Source organism: Astatotilapia calliptera, chromosome 5 (genome assembly GCF_964374335.1).
Source record: "Astatotilapia calliptera chromosome 5, fAstCal68.1, whole genome shotgun sequence".
In the NCBI taxonomy this organism is placed as follows: Eukaryota; Metazoa; Chordata; class Actinopteri; order Cichliformes; family Cichlidae; genus Astatotilapia; species Astatotilapia calliptera.
In genome coordinates this window covers 25,927,018-25,940,208 of record NC_137426.1, presented here as the reverse complement: position 1 = coordinate 25,940,208, position 13,191 = coordinate 25,927,018, and the positions used below count along the sequence as shown (strand labels likewise).

At 43.8% G+C, this 13,191-nt stretch overlaps 1 protein-coding gene across 4 annotated transcripts in view; it reads right to left on the bottom strand.

The window, feature by feature from the left end:
• The window catches only part of plxna1b (plexin A1b), a 179,384-nt gene extending 166,608 nt beyond the window's left edge, over positions 1–12,776 (bottom strand). For all 4 annotated transcript variants that reach the window (XM_026168467.2, XM_026168469.2, XM_026168468.2 and 1 more), the window contains exon 1: positions 12,578–12,776. The gene's annotated coding sequence lies outside the window, so the exon portion shown is untranslated. The remainder of the gene's footprint in view (positions 1–12,577) is intronic.
• Positions 12,777–13,191: the final 415 nt, after the last annotated feature.

Here is a 13,191-nt window from a genome sequence, read left to right as displayed (position 1 = left end):
AGGTTGCGCCATAGTTTTGTACATTCACCACCAAAGCATGATTTAAAGAGTCATGTCAACACTTCTCATTGTTTTCTCTTTACATTCTTTCTCTCTGACAACTTGCGTGTCGAGTGAGCAGAGATCATCCTATTACTGTATATTTTTGCAGCTTTGCAAAGAACTAGAAAAAGAACCGGGGCCGCTGTAGCTCTCATTTGTGTCTTTGCAGCACTGAGTTGTGCAGTGTTTGGAAACTTTCAAAGCAGAAGCAGACAGCATCATGCATCAGAGCACACAAACTGAACCAAAAACAAAAATTTACTTAGCAGGTTGTTAATTTAACTGCAGTGGAAGCAGCCAAATATCAGCTCTGTATAATTAGACACATAATAAAGTTAATGTGAGCCTACTGACCAGCTCAGCAGTCCTCAACTCACTGGAAACAAAAAATTAAATAACAGTGACAGACACAAGTGCACACACTGAAGGGAGACAAGCATTAAAACAGGGCAGGAGTGACTGACGTCCCTTTGAAACATTTAGCTTCACCGGACACCTTGTGGAAAATTGTCATGTCAGGATGACATGAGAACAGAAGCTGAAGTCAATACTCTTGATTCAATAAAGTTGATCAGGCAATACCCCTGTCAGGACCAGGGGAAATTCCTTTCAATCTTTCTTTGTGAATCCACTGTGAACACAAACACACACAATATTCTTGCGCTGGGCAGGCAAAAGGTTACACTACAGGAAGAGGCTTACTGTACTTTAACAACATGAAATTTAATACTGTTAAACTCCTAAAAGAAAAAATATGTTTAGCTTTAATGTATCTTATGTGGACAGCAATGATGGATGTTTACAATAAATGGTGAAACATGAATTAACTGTGCATATCAGTACCTGTACCATGAACTTTATACCGGGGCAGTTGAGGGCGTGAGTGTGGAAACGAGGCTTAAAGACCGGACACAATCAACACTTCTGTCTGTCTTCACTTCCCCTGCTCCTCCCAACCATCTGTCACTCTCACCCATGGACATTCAGGTGAGAACTGCCTCGTCTTCAAACTGTGTATCTGTGTGAAACGGGTACGCTCGGTAGCAAGAGTGGAAGCCGTTAATTGGAGGAAAACAGGGGTCTCCTCTGCTGTTTGGCGTGTACGCGACTCTCCAAACAGACAGGTCGGCTTGCCATTGCGGCATCTTTTTGCCTATCTGCCCTCTACCTACTCCATTCACTAATCTCCTGTCTATAACATCAATCTATCAGGGACAATTATTAGTGAAATGAGACCAGAGGTAAGTGGATGAGAGCTGGCCTGTGGCATACAGCAATCAAACCCCAGCCCATCTCTCTCTGTAGCTCTCTCGTTCTTCCTCTCACCCCCCCTTTCTCTCTCCCTCCAGCTGTGCTCTGAATAGGCCTTTAAATCACCCGGCCTAGGCCCTTTGATTGGTTGACCTCTCTGCATGATTAAACAGCCATTTTCATCATGTCCTCCATAGAAGAGTGACAGAAAGAGAAAGAGGGAGAGAGATGGAGAGACAGACGCCGATAAGGGAGGTGAGCGAGCCCAACCAAATGGGATTTTACCACACTGATGATGACAGACATCTGGATCACACGGGGTGGGGGGCGGGCTGATACTCTACACAGTGATGGCTGGTGTGAATAGCACCTGAAAGTTTAACATATGGCTCCGCTGAATATAGCTGGCAAATTCAGCGGATGACGTGACAGACGTAATAATGTCTATATGACAATAAACTGCCACAATCACCTTTAAACAAAAAAAAGAAAATCGAACATGACACTTTCTAAATACAAAATTTTCTTCATTTAAAAGAGTCAGTTTAACGCTCGTCTGAAAGGACCATAATATAATGCGTGAGATAAGATATCAGACGATCATAGTTACCACTGTTGTGCACAGTGTCCACAATGATTTACTAAAAGCACTGTTCTAACAGTGGGAGAGTTTAATTTCCTCCTCTTCCCTGAAAACAAACCCTTTCGTCCGATAAAGTCACCACCCCCTCATAACATCTGTTTGGCTTCCGAATAGAAAAAAGAAGAGAAAAAAAAAGCCGCAAAGCCAGTGTGGCGGGGTGGCACAAGCAACAGCAGCTGTTCCAGTGCTGTGTTCAGACTTTAATTAAAGTTTGAATCAGCTCCTCTCTATTTTTTGTCATCCTTCTTTCCCACCACTCTCTTCTCTTCCTTGCCCTGCTTTGAATACAAAAGCTGCTCACTGCAGCAATATTATTTAGTATTTTTCGGTGCGAGCTGTCTTGTTGCTGTTCCGAGTTAGTTAGCGCTGCCAAGTTCCCTCCCTTATTCCTCGGCTGTCTTATTCTTTTCCCTCAGCTCTTTCTGGCCGAGGTGCAGGCTCTGGCGTCGTTTTGTTCAGATTCTTAATATCCCGCCCTTTCACAAATCTAAACACTTTTATGTTGATGCAGCTACAAGCAGACTGGGAGATGGGTTACTTTTGAAAATGTGTCTGTGCTGTGGCCAAGTTTCACTGCGGCAGTGATTGTTGAGGGGAGAATGAGGTGTGTCTAACTGAAAAAAAAGAAAGAAAGAAAAACTAAAAACAGCTTGTTCCTTAAAATGTCTTCATGAGATGTGTGCCAGTGACTAAAAGATGCTCCAACTTGATGATAACTTGGGTTTGGAAAAAGCTACAAATTTCAGACATGTCCATTTTAAATGTAACCACTGGTTTTGGTTATTGGTCATTCCATTGTTTTTGAGCTAACATTTGGTATTGCCTGAAGTGCCAGTTAGACAAATACGATTTGTCATGTGTCAGAGGACACGCAGAGTACGTCTGCAAGTGCACCAGAGGCCATGTCAAGCTGATCCCAAGAACCAAACAAGGTCACACTCTGAAAACAATGAAGAGCTGAGCTGATCAACCAGAACAGCCGCATTCCTTCACATGCAATGGAAACCAAGGAAATCTTGGTGAGGCAGAGGGAGGACAGTCTCGAGAGAAAAGACTGAGTGAAAGGAAGCAACTCCTCCCAGCTCAAGCACATCACCAGGCACAAGCTCCACACCCCATTTCATTTGAAACGGAATGGTATCGCTGATGCATTCCTTCGTGTTTGCTGGCTGTTTCGTCACATGCTCTGCCTCATTATCCAGCCTAGAAAATCTAGAAGCTGAAAAAAAACAGACTCACTGAAGCAAAGATGTTCCTTGCTACTCTACGCCTCTTTATGTGGGGCCAGGCAAGCTGCTGACCAATGCAACAACTGCTGGAAGAAGAGGTCAGAGGTGACCAAGCGCAACTGAAGACATCATGGGATAGCAATGTGTGGCTCACATCCAGACCCATCTATATGCCCCTCCCCATAATGCAGTAGCAGACCAGAGGTTCACCCCAGAATGGGCAAAAAGCAACAACAGAGCACTGGCAATAAAACCTCCATGGCTCTACTCCACCTTCAAAGTACAGATCATTGTAACATTTGACCTCTCTTTTCCCACCCCTCCTCAAAGTTTGGAGCCCTGCTCCTCCTCCTGCTCTTCTTCTATTTCTGGCTACAACCTGCACCCCACCCCCTTCCTGGCGGTCCGCCATTGTCTGGCCTGGAGCACTTATTCCCAGTGTGCCCCTGTCGGTTTGCTTTTTCTCTGCAGGTGGTCGAGGACAGAGAGACAACTTAAAAGAACCCCCAGGATTTGTGCCGTTATTACATGGAGGCAACACAGGTCTGCTAAAAGAATTGGACTGAGCAGTCACCAGTGTTCTGCACACCATGCTGTCTGTGGTTTTCTCCTTAACAAGGTATGTAAGGTAGAAAAGAGAGGGGAATGAGATTTTATAGTCCTCAAGCACATGGTTCCACTGACAGAAGAGAAGCAAAACAAAGTATTTCTGCAGCATCCCGAAAACTTTCCTCTGAAGCTGTGAAATGCTAGGAACGTGATCTAAGGTGCACAGTGTGCATCAAGCTTCGAGTACAGTATAGTTCAAAAGTGAAAAATACTATGCAAAAGAAAAATATGAAAACAACATTTTTCCACTGAGTGAGCTCATAAAATACACGTGTCTCATATCTGCATAACTCTGCAGCAGGTGAGCGTCTTATTACGGGGTAACCGTAGTCCCTGTGAAATCAGAAAAGTCCCATGTACATGTGTCTATAGTCGACATGCTATGCAGTGGCACAATCCCAACATACAATAGAGGCCAGACTCAGTGGGCTACTCATCACTTCTCCCTCTTTAACCCTTTGTGAAGGGTACAAAGAAAGCTGACAAAGAGGCTGTGGAAATAAAAAAGGAGTGAAGAAGGAGGAGGTGTAGGATATTCTATGCTGCTTCTTCACCATTTTAAGAGGAGTTTCAGGCTACATTTTCTATGTGACAAGTCAACTTCACCATAAGCACAGGGACATGAATATCGGGAAACCATTTCTTAGACAGACACATAACATTGTGATTAGGCGTGTGGAGTAAGTGGCCTGGTTTCAACTACAAACAGGGCTATTTACTGTAAAAGGTTTGCACTTTTATTTATGTTCCAGTTTTCTTTTAAAAATAATTTCAGTGGTTCTTTTGGAGTGCTGTTTTAACAGAAATCATTTTTCATCTGGGCTAGAGTTTCAAGAGAAGCAATACTGCTTTTAACCATAGCTTAAAAAAATTGAGCTTGTCCCAAAACCTGACAGGTCCCACTTGGTTTTAGAAAATTGGCTACTGGGAGTTAAACGTGGAGAGGTGAGAAGCTGGGAAGCGCTCCAAAGTGATTTAGGCTAAAGCTACTCAAAACCTACCCTTCTTTTTGCAGCTAAAGTGGGATAGCATAGCGGATTTAAGAAGGCTAACTGCTTTTTCTGTTATGTTGAAAGAGCAAAATGTTTTTTTCTTTTTTTCTCTGTCCCCATGATTGACTGGTTTTCTGCAAAGAGTCTGCCCTCTCCAAACACACACACAGACAAACACACACACACACCAAGCTAGCCAAAAGCACCAGCCGACATCTAATGAGTGCCAAGCACTCAGGGGAAAAAATTACTGGTAAACAAAATGAATAAATGAGCACTTATCTCCATCTGGTAAACACACATGCAGGTGCTGACATCAGAGTGTATGGTTTATGAGGCATAGCATGCGTGTCTGTGTGTGTCACACAAACCTGAACCTGGACGCAACTAAGGGACTAGAGAGAGGGTACATTTACCTGTGTCCTACATGGATATGCACACATTTCTTCAATGCCCACCGCTGCCTCGGGGGCACAGTCACCAAACTGCTGACCTCTGTGGAATGAGTTGTCCTTCCTTCCGCTAACATGGAGGTTACTGCTAGTCCCAACACAGACACAATAAAGAGCCCAGACAGGCATCTAGCTGATTTACAGGCTAGCCCACAGCCATGTGGCTCTTTTCAAAAGCCTTCCTTCTATTAGGTCTTATTTACATGGCTGGGGAGTACAGACCATTTGAATTATTTAAGATTCCCCTTGGTAAACACAACAGAAACCAGGAGGGGTGTGTGTGTTAAGCAAGTAGAAGGATGCAAGACAGCAATAACGACACAGCAGATACTATGACTGAGATGGATGAAAAAGAAGTACGCAATTATGAGTTACTGCACCATTACATTAATCAAAACATTCAATAACTACATGCCAGTGAAAACTCTTCACCATTTCATCTCCTTTACAACAGTGGAGAGTTAGCTTACATTAAACCAGAGGTCTTTTCACTTTCACGTGCACAAATATGTTAAGATACAGTGTGCACATCAACGATGTGCTGCTTATCTCAATGCAAATACATGCACAGGCACACACCCACAGTGCACTGCCTCCTCTCTCACACAGTGGTTCTCATTAACAAGCCAAACATGCCTGAAGAGGCAGACAGACTCTAGTGAGCACAGTAAACAACCAGTAGGCTCCCTCATCTAAACTGAGACTATCTCAGCATCCGCAAGACACAATTTCTGCCACTTATACTGACAGGCTCCAGATAGAAGCCATTCAAAGGTTAGAATTTTGCCCTATAAACTAGGGAAATTGGTTGTTCCTGCTAAGAGTAAATTTAGGAAGGCAGACACTAGGGGTATGTGGGATACCCTCTATGTCTGTGACTTAATTCTCAGTTCTAACATACTGTTCATTAGGGCTGCCACGATTAGTCGACTAGTCACGATTACGTCGACTATCAAAATCGTCGACGACTGATTTAATAGTCGACGTGTCGTTTGAAGCTTTGTAAGATCCTGAAAGACGCAGGAATAAGTAGCAGGATTTAAGAGTGTAATAACAGACTGAAACAGAAGATGGCAGCACTGCATGTACAAGGATGCCAACTGCCGTTAAACCCCGAAGAAGAAGAAGCTGTGTCCCAGAATTCATAGCGCGGCCCAGCTCAGTTTCCAACAATGGTGGCAGCTAGTTGGTTTTACTCTTATTATTCTTTCTGGGTCACAAAATAAATGTTTAACATATTTTTAGGCGAGAATGTAGCTGTGTAAACCTCAAATATCTGCTCAGTTTATCAAGACACCACATATTTTCAAAAGTGCTCCGACGTTTTCAGAGACGTCTGTTACCCACTAGCTCGATAGCTAGCCGGAGGCTAGGCTAGGCTAACTAGAGCCGTGAGAACACCGGACTCCCGGCAAATCGTTTTCAAACCGACCGCCGTTTTTCGCTACTCAGGTTAAATATATATATAAGTCACTTAGATAACTTCAAAATGTTATTGTTTGGCTTTTTTTAGTATTTTATTTGTTCCTGAGTAAATCGGTTTGGCTGAGATTAAAGTTTTTACACAGCTAAATAAACGTCAAGCAGACAGCTGATTATCAGAAGTGTGAGATGCTCAAGAATTTACTCCGGTGTCCTGTTATATTTTAGATAGCAAGGAGTTTATTAAACCACAACAATCTGCAGATTTCATTAAAATTTAATAAACTATCATCTTGTCTTTATTTTTAGTTAGCACATACCTTAAACACTTAAAGCTGTAAGCTAATGATAGTTATATAAGACCAGATGCTGCTGGTGCAATAAGCTGTACGCTGTACGTCCAATGGATGATGATCTGATTAGTCGACTAATCGCAAAAATAATCGGTGACTAGTCGACTATCAAAATAATCGTTTGTGGCAGCCCTACTGTTCATAAAAGAAAAAGAAAAAAATTTGAGATTCACATTAAGTAACAATAACTATGATTCTAGGAAGCCTCACTTCACAGATGCTAATCCAGGAAAATATTAAGTGCAACTCAACCTGTCAGATGCACACCTCATCAATAAAATTATTAAACAATATAGATGACATGAGATGAGATTACAGGAAGGAATGATGATTTCCAGATCAATACCAGACTCGCTCTCTTTTTATAAGCGAAAAAGCAACAAGAGAAACCTTTTTTCTTTTCCTTTTTTTGGTCCGTCTGCAACAATCAGACCCAAGCTGCCCGTCTGAGTCAGTGTCTGATGGGGGAAGACAGACTGCTGACAAGAGCATTAGCCTGCCAGGTAGGAAGCCTCATATGCTGAGGTTGTGCCCACTAGCTGCAGGTGTAGTGGGATTCTAGACAAGGCCACTAGGTCAGAAGTGGAACGAGCTTAATTCTGCATCGCTGGGACCTTCGGAATGACTGTAACTCAATCCAAGTAGTGACATGCTGGGGGTCGAGGGTCAAATACAGCCAATGACACTGGTTCGCTTTGGTTGGGATGAGTCTTTCCCACAAATGAAATGAGGGATTGTCAATTTGACTTTCTTTGAAAATAAACTCATCGCAGTATTGTCCTCGAGAAATGTGAGTATGCACATAACAGTGAACGACAAAATTTCTTCTTGCCCTACTTAAGTCAGTCTTGTCCCTCTGCCTTGCATTGTAAGCAAACCAACCAACAAATCTTTGAACAATAAAGGGAGCCATGTAAACTCTGTTCCCCAACATGCAGCACAGACTAACACTGGAGCTTCTTTCAATTTGCAGCCAGATTAGCAGGAGTGGTTTTGATACTGTCAGAACGGCAAAGATTTTTCTATTCCGAGTTGTCTTGAGTGAGTGGCCTTTTCAGTGCCTGCTTCAAAAAGCATCCCTGTACCCGAGCAGCTGTCACTTTCAGCAGGCACTGAGGAAGACGGAAGCGGGGGAGGGGTCCTTTGAAGAAACAGTTAAAAGTGAGCGATAAAAATAAACTGGGAGAGAGGAGAAAATTAATTATACATAACAGACAGTTCACTTGGATGAGCACGGCGGAGAAACTAAAGCTGCCTTCCTCAAAGAAAGAAAAAAGCCATTTTCAGACTGCAGACATTTCTGCTCTGCTCACAGTGGTCATATTGAATCAGCTATACTATAGTAAGGCATGCAACAAGGATTTTGGGTTTTTAATGGTCAGAGCATCAAACAGTACAGCCTGAGCCCTCATTTAAATTCCACAACCACTCACTTTATGCATCCTTTCTAGTTCAGCCAGTTTCCCCGAGACCAAAATAAAGCTGTCACACCTGATCACCCCCCTCCCACACCCCCCCTTTTTTTTTTGCAAAAACTTTGATGAAGCTTGCAGATAGCTCAGTCTACCTTTAAATTTGCCTCTGATTGGCACTGATGAGGGTTTATGCTGCCGGCTCACCTGCAAACTCACCTCTTGATATGATTCGTAATGCACCAGCACTTTGTAGTTCAACACCGCCCACTGACTCTCAATCCCAGCTTCTTATTTGGGCCAAATGGAGGTCATTCCTATTTGAGCAGTCAGTCAAGACAGGCCCGCCAGGTATTGGCGAGTGAATTTATTTCATATTAAGGCTTGTCGGCTGGATAGGTGTTAGCACCATGAGAGCTGTGAGTGTGTGTGTGTGTGTGTGCACAGCATGGCCTTCGGGTAGAGCCCTACTGCTGGACCCTCTTTCGTGCTTTTTAATATTGCTGTTGCTGAGTGGCTCCTCACCTCAGGGCATCACAGAAACCCTGGAGAGCCTAAGTAAAATACTGATGGAAAGACAGGAAGGGAAAGGCTCAGAAAGAGATATAGGGAGGTGACCGACGGAGAGGCTGGGCAGGACGTGACGGAAGCAAAGAAGGAAGAAAAGATCAAGACGTGCAACGAAATAAATAAATAAATAAACACTAGTTTAACAGAACCCAGCAGGCAACATACCTCTCTGCCTAACCTCTTTAGCAAGACTGACACAAATGAAAACTCATGTAATAAAAACATGCCATCTCCACCGGCTGTGATATGAAAGCAGATATTGCATTACAACATCGCTGAGCCAAAAAAGCCCTCAGTCACACATGGGGGGGGGGGGGGGGGGGGGCAGAGTTAACACTACTGTGTACGTGACACTCTCTGACATAACCACTGTTTCAGTTCAAGAGGGGATCCCGTTTCAGTTAGTAGTAAACGCTTCTTCACTGAGCCAAAGGGGCATCAATGGACAGGCACTGGCAAACAATGAAGACTAGCCATCTCGTAAATGAAACATAGTGAGGAGCCAGTTGTGAAACAGACAGAGAAGCCTGGCCTGGCCTGCTAGTCCAGTCTCTCTCTAGGAGGAGGAGGAAAAGGGAGACCAGAGGAGAGGAGAATCGGCATGCAACCTGACAAGGTGTAACTTTGCTGGAGAAGAGGGAAAGTGTTCGATTTGGGGGGGTGTCGGTGGCAAGAACGGACTAGGAAAGGAAGTCTGAGTGGCAGCATGAGGCTGGAGCCAGGAAGAGCAGCAGAAAAGTGGAGGCAGAGAGTAGGAAATGCCTAAAAGTTGAGGATGTTACACTGGTCAAACATTGAGGAACACCGGAAAAGGACCTGGATTCTGCAGTGTAGCAACACACAGACTACAAAACTGTGAGTGCAAACACAGTGCATATATCTTCCCACTGCATGAAAGCCATGAATCATAGTGCAGCATACCCTCAAGAATACAGTTACACTGTGAAAGTCCTTTCCCATATATAAACAATTTCCTTAACCCAGTGAAGTAGTTTTTCACTCCAGCTGAGAAAGTCCCATGTGTGTCTGCAGGAATTTATTTCAAATCCTTGTTTTTATTTCCTTTTCTAAAATCCTCTATCAATATAAGCAGTAAAGCAAAAATATATCAAGCTCAGTCTTACAGCATGCCAAGATGCAATTCAGTCCTCACTTTAGCGCAACCCCTCTGCTTCGTCATCCATCTACAATCTAATTAGACCTTAAATATGCCGCTCACTGAAACGTCCGGAGCAATGCGACGTGGGGGGAGCCACACAAAGGCCGGACCAGAGGGGTGCAAAGAGCACATGTCAGCTCGAATTCCAAAGTTTGGACATCACAGATTTACTCTTCACAGCGGCAAACGGCAGCAGGCAGACTGGACAGGGCAGACTTTGAAAATTCACGACACTGCTGCTCTATTGTGGGGCAGATCTGTATCATAATTAGGGAAGATTGAGGGAAATTGCTTGTAATTTTCTGGCTGGGTTGCCAGCTTTCATGTTAATGCCGTACAAGATGACATTTGGACTAGTGGGACTTTTTGAAACAACAAAGAAACAATCACGTAGGTGAGATCCTCCCATTTCTCATAGATTAGGGTCAAAACAGGCAGTTGTTTGGGCATGTCTAAACATGCACATGTATAATCATGAGCATATTATTATATCCATAATCACTTGAAGATTTTTTTTGTCACTAGGAGAACTACACTGAGCTTTTTGTCATTTCAAGCCCCGTCGCTGCTAAATAAGAAAAAGGTCATTGTTTGCACACAAAAAAAGTCAATGATGCCTTTGGTTCCTCTCTGTCAGTCACACGCTGGTGTGAATAATGCCAGTTTTGATTTTGACATGTTCAGTATGCTTGTGTTGTGCAGCTGGTGAGATGTCCCTGGTCCTGTGGTTAAGTGATTTAAAGCCTTGTGTCTAGGCACCACCTCTTAAACAAACACTCATGTCATGGTTGAAATCCCACAGTATTTACATGTGAATGCATGTCATTTCATTGAACTGTCAATAACAAACTGTTGCTTCCCCTATCTCAGGCCAAACAGGGTCACACCACCTCTAATACAGAATTATGCCATCATCACACACAAACCGCCTCTGTCTATTCCAGGGGGTGCCACATGTAGTAAAATCGTCCGACGGGTGCCACGATGTGCAGATGATACACCCACGCGCAAATATTTAAGGAACACAGATGTGACTTTTCTCATTAACCCCCAGTCTTGCACCCCACCACCCCGAAAAAAGGTTCAAATTATCTCTAAGCCTTTACTCATCTAATATGATTCATGAATGCATGTTTAAAACGGGCTCCAAATGAATTCATGCTGCGTGCGGGGGTCGGGGTGGGTAGACTAATTTGGTTAACCAGGATTTGATTAAAAAATAGAACTGAGGAGAATCCGATAGAGCAATGAGAGCATTTTCAATAGCTGACAACCGATGCGCACTCAAACACACCCACAGACAGCCCTCACCACTCCATCCCTGCTCAGAAGAGAGGAATTCAATTGCCGTCGAATAACAAAGCTCGCAAATTGCCACAAACTGGTTTGCAGATTAATGGCCCAATCACATCACGCCGACATACAATTTCTAATTATTTTAAAGCTAATACGGGAATCGCTTTATTTATTTGTTTATTTTTTAGAAGGGTGGGGGGGTACTACCTTGTTCCCTAGAGAAATCTAACACAACTCCTCCCTTAGGTCCATTTATTAAAGCCGGGGCAGTCAAACATAAAAAAAACAATAAATAAATAACATTAAAAATAATAATAATAAAACGTTTAAGGCCAGGCAGACTCTTCAAACTCCCCCCGATTATTTACCCAGGCGACAGTGAGTGTCAGCTCCTTGAATACCTGTAATTATGTATGGTGGTGGCATTCCTCCTCCGAGGCAATGCAACCGCCCGGCGCACTCTGAGCCAGATTAGGCTGCGAGCTGGTCCGCGTTAGCCCGGTGCCGGTAGTTTGCTTCCCCCCTTCCTCCTTTTCCCATTCTCCCAAAAACTCTTATTTTTAATTCAACAGCCGTGCTTCAAGCAGAGAAAAACTCAACACACTGCACCAAAACCCGCGGATACTTAAAAAAAAAAAACCCGCAACCATCCCCTTTTTTCTCTCAAAGCACCAGGTGTTCAGCGCGAGGCAATAGAGTAATAGAGTTAGCTAAAGCGGCGCGCGAGCTCAAAATATCCGCAGTTTTAACAGTTTGTGTGTGTCTGTGTGTGCGCTTCTGTGTTTCCAATCCGGCTGGTGGTCACACCGGGGCGCACATTCAACACAGCGCAACACAGAAACGCAAGTCTACACACACCAGCGCACACCTAAATAAGTAGATATCTCTCTACAGGTCCTCCGTCCGCACGGCTTTCCACGGCTGCCTTTGGTCGGAGCCACAAGCCTCCACCTTTCTCCCCGGCAAACTCGTGGAGAAACCACACAGCGCGAGCTGGGAAGACGTTGGGGAAAAGAGACGAAACACAACCCCAAACTCACCACACGGTGTCAATACAGAAGGGGGGGAATGTAAGCACAATATTTCCACCAAAAACTGCTCCTTCCACGCGAAAAGAGCCCTGCTCCAGAGTTTTCGCGGTACTTACAGGTTCAAGTGATCCTTGGGGTAGATATCCTCGCCATGGTTTTAAATTCCAAAACTTGTGGACATTTCCACACTGGTCACAGAGCGGGTCTGCTCTCTCTCCGGCGGCTCCCTGCGTGTGAATGGAGCGGAGAGGAGAGGAATGCAGCTCCGGCTCCAGGAGTAAGAGGGAGGGAGGGAGGAGGCGCTCTGCCGCCGCTGTCCCTGCTGATGCTGCAGTACCCAAACAAACCCATAGAGGGCTTCCACTGCTTTATAATGTGAAGGCTGGGGAGACCTTTACATTACATTCATAATTTGGCCAAGCTTAGCTTCCACACGTGCAAAACTATTTTTTTCACGTTTTTAATTGAATTGTAATTATGAACTATTATGTTCGTACACTGTTAATTATCTGGCTTTCTGTATTTCCTCCTTCTCAGTTGTAGGTAATTATGTAGTGGCAGGCTCTGTAAATGAATATTTATATCTACTTAATAAAAATCTAAAAAGAAATGCAAAACTGTGCAAAAGTCTTGAGTCACCATTCATTTTTTTTATATTTTGCTTCCAAGGAGCCAGAGTTTCCTGTAATGTTTTTAAAGCAGTCTTGAGCAAGGTCTTTTAAAGTTGTTC